The sequence below is a fragment of the Phocoena phocoena genome, chromosome 11 (genome assembly GCF_963924675.1).
Source record: "Phocoena phocoena chromosome 11, mPhoPho1.1, whole genome shotgun sequence".
NCBI lineage: Eukaryota > Metazoa > Chordata > Mammalia > Artiodactyla > Phocoenidae > Phocoena > Phocoena phocoena.
Window position 1 is genome coordinate 4,233,893 of NC_089229.1, and position 6,000 is coordinate 4,239,892.

At 50.1% G+C, this 6,000-nt stretch overlaps 1 pseudogene; it reads left to right on the forward strand.

Annotated features, from left to right (window-relative positions):
• Positions 1 to 611: 611 nt before the first annotated feature.
• LOC136131120 (actin-related protein 2/3 complex subunit 3 pseudogene) lies at positions 612 to 1,103 on the forward strand (annotated as a pseudogene).
• Positions 1,104 to 6,000: the final 4,897 nt, after the last annotated feature.

Sequence of the window (6,000 nt, forward strand, 5' to 3'; positions counted from 1 at the left end):
AAACAAAACGTGTACGGGTGAAGATGAGGGGCAACGGGATGAGACCCACAGGAACACCATTAGCCAAGGGTAGGGGTCCCCTGACCCAGCAGTCCCACTCTGGGTTTACACCCAGCAGAAAGGCATATACGTGTTGTGAAGTGTGCACCAAGAAACAGAAAATCCTGTACCAGAGTGTCTGCTGCAGCGTAGTTCATAACGGCTTCCAACAAGGAAGGCCCCAACCTCACCAGCAGTATAATGAAAACACTGGGCAGTCGGGTTGGAGCACTACGCAGCCCTGAAAAGTGAGAGCTCTACGACCCAGGCAGCTACAGGGAGGCTCTCAGACACGTCAGGAGAGTGATGACCCTGGTGATGGCTTAGGGACTGGAGGGGCCATGAGGCAGCTTTCTCCGGGGCCAGTTAGGATGTTTTTTAAAATCTGTGTATTGGTTTCAAGGTTGGGTTCAGTGTGTGAAATTTTATGAAGCTGCTCACTTACATGAGCCCTTTTCTGAATGAATGATAGATTTAAAAATCAAAAACAACTCCACCCGGGCTGCCAGAGCGGAAGCGCCGCGCTCTAACCCGACCCTCCTCACCGGGGTTGAAACCTGGGCGCCTCCAGGATGCCGGTTTACCACTCTCCCCTCACGGACCCTGACATGAAACTCATTGGAAACATGGCACTGTTGCCTATCAGAAGTCAGTTCAAAGGACCCGCCCCTAGAGAGACAAAAGATACAGATATTGTGGCTGAAACTATCTATTACTTCAAGGCCAATGTCTTCTTCAAAAACTATGAAATTAAGAATGAAGCTGATAGGACCTTGATATATATAACTCTCTACATTTCTCAGTGTCTAAAGGAACTCCAAAAGTGCAATTCTAAAAGCCAAGGCAAGAAAGAAATGTATACACTGGGAATCGCTAATTTTCCCATTCCCAGAGAGCCTGGTTTTCCACTTAATGCAATTTACGCCAAACCTGTGAACAAACAGGAAGATGAAGTGATGAGGACCTACTTACAACAGCTGAGGCAAGAGACTGGACTGAGACTTTGGGAGAAGGTTTTAACCCTCAGAATGATAAACCCAGCAAGTGGTGGACTTGCTTTGTGAAGAGACAATTCATGAACAAGAGTCTTTCAGGACCTGGACAGTAAAGGGAGCCTTGGGCAGACACTGTCTCCACAGCTGTGGGCAGCATTTACAGCAAGATGTACACAGTTCTTTGCCTTTATTTCGTAAAGTTTTATACAGAGGAGAGAAGAGAGTGTGTCTTTACTTGAAGAGCTCTTTATCAGGAATTTGGGGCTGTGGGGTGGGGAAGAATGAGTTGTTGATGGGTGATTTGAAATTTCTGCACTATTAAGCTGGTGCTTAATGAGTAATAATAAAGAAATTTTCTAACAACAAAAAAAATCAAAAACAGAAAGACAGGGCTTCCCTGGTAGCGCAGTGGTTAAGAATCCACCTGCCAGTGCAGGGGACACGGGTTCGAGCCCTGGTCCGGGAAGATCCCACATGCCGTGGAGCAACTAAGCCCGTGCACCACAGCTACTGAGCCCGCGAGCCACAACTACTGAGACTGCGCTCTAGAGCCCGTGAGCCACAACTACTGAGCCCGTGTGCCTAGAGCCTGTGAGCCACAACTACTGAGCCTGCGAGCCACCACTACTGGAGCCTGCGTGCCTAGAGCCTGTGCTCCGCAACAAGACAAGCCACCGCGATGAGAAGCCCGCGCATCGCAGCAAAGAGCAGCCCCTGCTCCACAACCAGAGAAAGCCTGCGCGCAGTGGCCAAGACCCAACACAGCCAAAAAAAAAACCCCAACAACAACAGAAGGACACAACACTCATCTCCCCACAGGTTACCTCCTAAGTTTGAGGTTTGCAAAGAGCCCAGAAAAGCTCATGAAAGGGGCTCGCTTGCTAATGGCCTCCCGGGTTAAGGAGGCTTCCCAGAAACGGGACATGGGACCGGCCCTTGAAAGACGAGCAGTAGAGGGAGAAGGGATTCCTGGGCAGAGGGAGTAGCATCTGCAAAGTGTGGAGGCATCAGAGACCCTGAGCAGCTCAGGAAGATTATCCGGTCCATTTTGACTGGACGATGTGGGTCCCTGAAGCCCACAGATGTGCTATGGTAAAGTCCTGAAGGCAGTTGGATAAAGGGTGAGTGGGGAGCTCTGAGCTGGAGGCAGATTGGAGACTCACTAGTACTTTAATATTAATTTGATGTCCTTAAGCCACGGGAGAATCAGGGTGCCGTGGAAGGAGGTTAGAGAACCAGGGAAAGTGTAGTGTGTGTAGTAGATTATATGCTCTTATGTTATTTCATTAATACCACAGCCCCAGGAGGCTTTAGTACCCCTATTCTGGAGATGAGGAAACCAAGGCTCAGAAAGGTGAGGTCATTGGTCAAATTCTCATGACCAGTGATTGGCAGCTCTGGGATCTGAATCCAGGCCATCTGACTCCCAATCCCGGGCTCATCTGTATCCAGGGTTCTGTTCTTCACCGAACACTACAGCATAAACGTTCCCCCTCTTATTAGAAATCTACATTATACATCCAGTGAGTGACTAGTATAAAAGTTGTACACACGTTTAATTAACCACTCTCCTATTATTGGACATTTAGATCATTTCAATGTTGGGGGTTATAAATCAGGCTGCAGTGAAACCTGTGTGCTCTGGGCTCAGCTCCCCGCATGGATACACTAGAAGAACAGATGCTACACCCAGGAATGGACTAATTCACATGCCCAGAGAGAGACAGGAGCTGAGCCGTGGGTGTCTCCATCTCCTCTCCAGCACGAGTATCTTTGTTTAATCTGGGCTATTTCCACAGTCAAAAGGACGGGTGTCTCAATGTTTCAATATATGTCTTTAATCATCACAGAGGTTGAACATTTTTCATATCTGTATTTCTCTTTCATAACTTTTATTCATTTATTTTTATAATAGCAGAATTGTTTATTCCAGTGAAAAGCTAGAAAAATGCAATGTCCGACAATAGCTTATTTATGGTATGTACAATTGAATTCACCAATGTCAATAGTCAGTGATTCAACAGAATATTGTACCATGGTCGAAAGGGCTAAATACAATGCTTGAGTAGAAATGTGATCTTTGCGAACTAATATCATGTAAAAAGAAAAAGGAAAACAAGATTGAGTGTGAATGTTTAGATTCACACTGCAGTTATGACTCTGTAAAAGCTATAGTCATGAAGCTAAAGATCAAAAGGGAGCTAAATGAAAGTGGATGTTGTGTTTGACTAGTGAAAATGTTGTTATTTTAAGTTTTATTTTTTAGGATACAATTGAGACAGGGAGGAAACCTGGAGTGATATAACTCCTGCACATAAACTTGACTCTGAGTTTCTTGGCGACCAAAGCAAAAATCAAATTATGATCACTTATGCAGTCCCTGTTTTCTGACTAAAGGAAATGTATCATTTTATCTGGAGAGACAAGTTTCTTTCTGGCACTAAATTCTAATCATTTTCTTTCTGGGTCTTGAGGTAAGAGTCAGGAAACTTGATGAGCTACACATTTGCTTGTAGTTTGTGGAAGATGGAATGGTCTTCAGAGAGGTTCCACGGGGGGAATTAGGGACCAAAGGAGCCCCCCGCCACCTGGCCCCCAGTCCAGGACAAGATGACACACACCCCTCGGATTCTGCTCCAAGCAGGAAGTCATTCGTTATGTCCCGTTGTGACAGTCCAGCTTTCTCCCGTCTCTGAGGAGCAGAACAAATGCTTGCCCTCCTCCACATAACAAATAATTCTCCATTTTGTTTGAAAGATCATTGTTGGCACACGTGGACTGTTTTTCCCCAAGTCAGAAAGCAAATGTCTTTGACGCTGCCCAGCCTCTGGAGGACAGGACCGCTATGTTTTCTCGCACGAGATGCTGCTACCCACCCGGGTGGTTTTCTCAGGGCAGTGGCTGCCCTGGCCCCTGCCCACCACTCCAGGTTTATCTTGGCCCTGCACCCCTCACGCCCTGGAGGCAGCCCCCTGGCCTTTGCACGGCTCCTAGAACACCCAAGCTCCTCCCCTCCCTTCCTGCCTCTCCGCTTGGCCAGCCGCCCCGTTCGGTCCTTCAGGTCTCAGGCGAGATGCCACCCACTTCATGACACTTCTCCCTTTCATACTCCTTTCTTTCTTTGTTAAAGTGTTGGTTTTCTCTCCACCCACTAACCCACTAGCTCCCTGAGGGCAAGGACTGTGTCTGCACACCTTGGGTGCTCAATAAACCCTGTCAAGGGACTTCCCTGGCTGTCCGGTGGTTAAGACCCCGCGCTTCCACTGCAGGGGGTGAGGGAGGGTTCGATCCGTGGCTGGGGAACTAAGATCCTGCATGCCGCAGGGCACAGCCAAAAAACAAATCCTGTCTAGTGTGTGAATGCAGAAGCGGCCTTTCCAGCAGCTCGCAGTGCAGCATGGAGAGCAAGCGTGGCTCTGAGTCAGGGCCACGCCCAGCATCAAAACCTCCACTGAGATGGGCATCCTCCCCCCCACGTGACGGCTGGGGAGACTGTGGCTCAGGGGCATGGCAGAGCTGGCGCCCAGTGTGGCCCCAGACGCTGCCCTCTGCCAGCCCGGGAACTGGCCCAGGGCTGCCATCCAAGCACCTCTGCTCCTGAGCCCATTCACCGCCCCCTCTGGGTTCCTTCTCCACTCCACTGGCGTCTTTCCTCATGCGGAAGGTATTCCTCAGAGGTGCAATCGTGTGACTAGGGGGACGAGTGCAAAAAGTCCCAACCCTTCAAGTGGGCTCCCAAAATGAGAGCTTCCAAGTTGTGCCAAGTACACAAGCTGTGGAGAAGCCCTGGGCTCTCCCGGGCCTCCCACAGACGCCTCTCTCTCCTGACTCTTACGCCTTGAACCTGTGCCCCCCACGCGGCACGGCAGCCCCCATCGTCAGGCCCGCTGGTGACCAGGAAGCGACCAGCAGTCCCTGCCTGGGCCCGTCTCATTCGTCCACCTCCCCGCTGATGGCAAAGGATGTTGCTCCCATCTGTCCCGCACCTTTGCACTTCTCCACCTTTGATCCCATTTCACTCTGCATGAACCCTCTTTCACAGCAGGGGGGGCAGGACCATAGAGGAGACTGCCAGCCTCACGTGCACCAGCAGCGGGGCCAGGGTGCACCCCGGCATGTCTGGGTCCTGAGCCCACACATTCGTCACCAGCCCGCAGTGCCCACCCAGCCGGTGACAGTGAGTGTCCTGGGCTGAATTGAGTCCCCCGCAAAAGTCACAAGTCCTAACCCCCAGTCCTTCAGAATGTGACTGTATTTGGAGACCAGGCCATTGAAGAGGGGATCACGTTAAATGGGGTTATTACAGTGGTCCCCCATCCAGTAGGACTGGGGTCCTTAGAAGAAAAGGAGGTGAGGACACAGACACACACGGAGGAAAGACCATGTGAGGACACGGGGTGAGGAGAGCCGTCTACACGCCAAAGAGAGAAACCTCAGAAGGGACCAGCTCTACCAACACCTGGATCTCGAACTTCTGGCTTCCAGAACTGTGAGGAAATAGCTTTCTATTGTCTACGTCCCCCGGTCTGTGGTACTTTGTTATGCAGCACTGCAGACTGATACAGTTAGAGAGGGGTTCGGAAGAGGTATTCCGTGTCTGTGGTCAGGGACTCTGTAAATAGGCGTTGGGACCAGGGAAGGAAGCAGGTCGGGGAGCAACAAGGTCCGAGGGACTCTTATGACGTCAGCTGTCCTGGAACTCTCCGCGGATCAGAAGGATTATCAGGGCAAATTCAAATAAAAACCGCCATCGTTGAATTTTCTGTGAAAAGATAGTTCTCGAGGAGCTGTACTCTGCTTTGGAGACTATATAAAGCTGCTGCCTCGCACAAACGAAAGCCCAGAAAACAGAAAAGCCCGTGATGCGAGCCTGGCGTTGGGGGTAGGGGCATGGTACGCGGCTGTCCTAAGAGCAGGGAAGTGGAAATGGGAAAGGTGATAGTTATAAAGATTAAAACCATTGGAG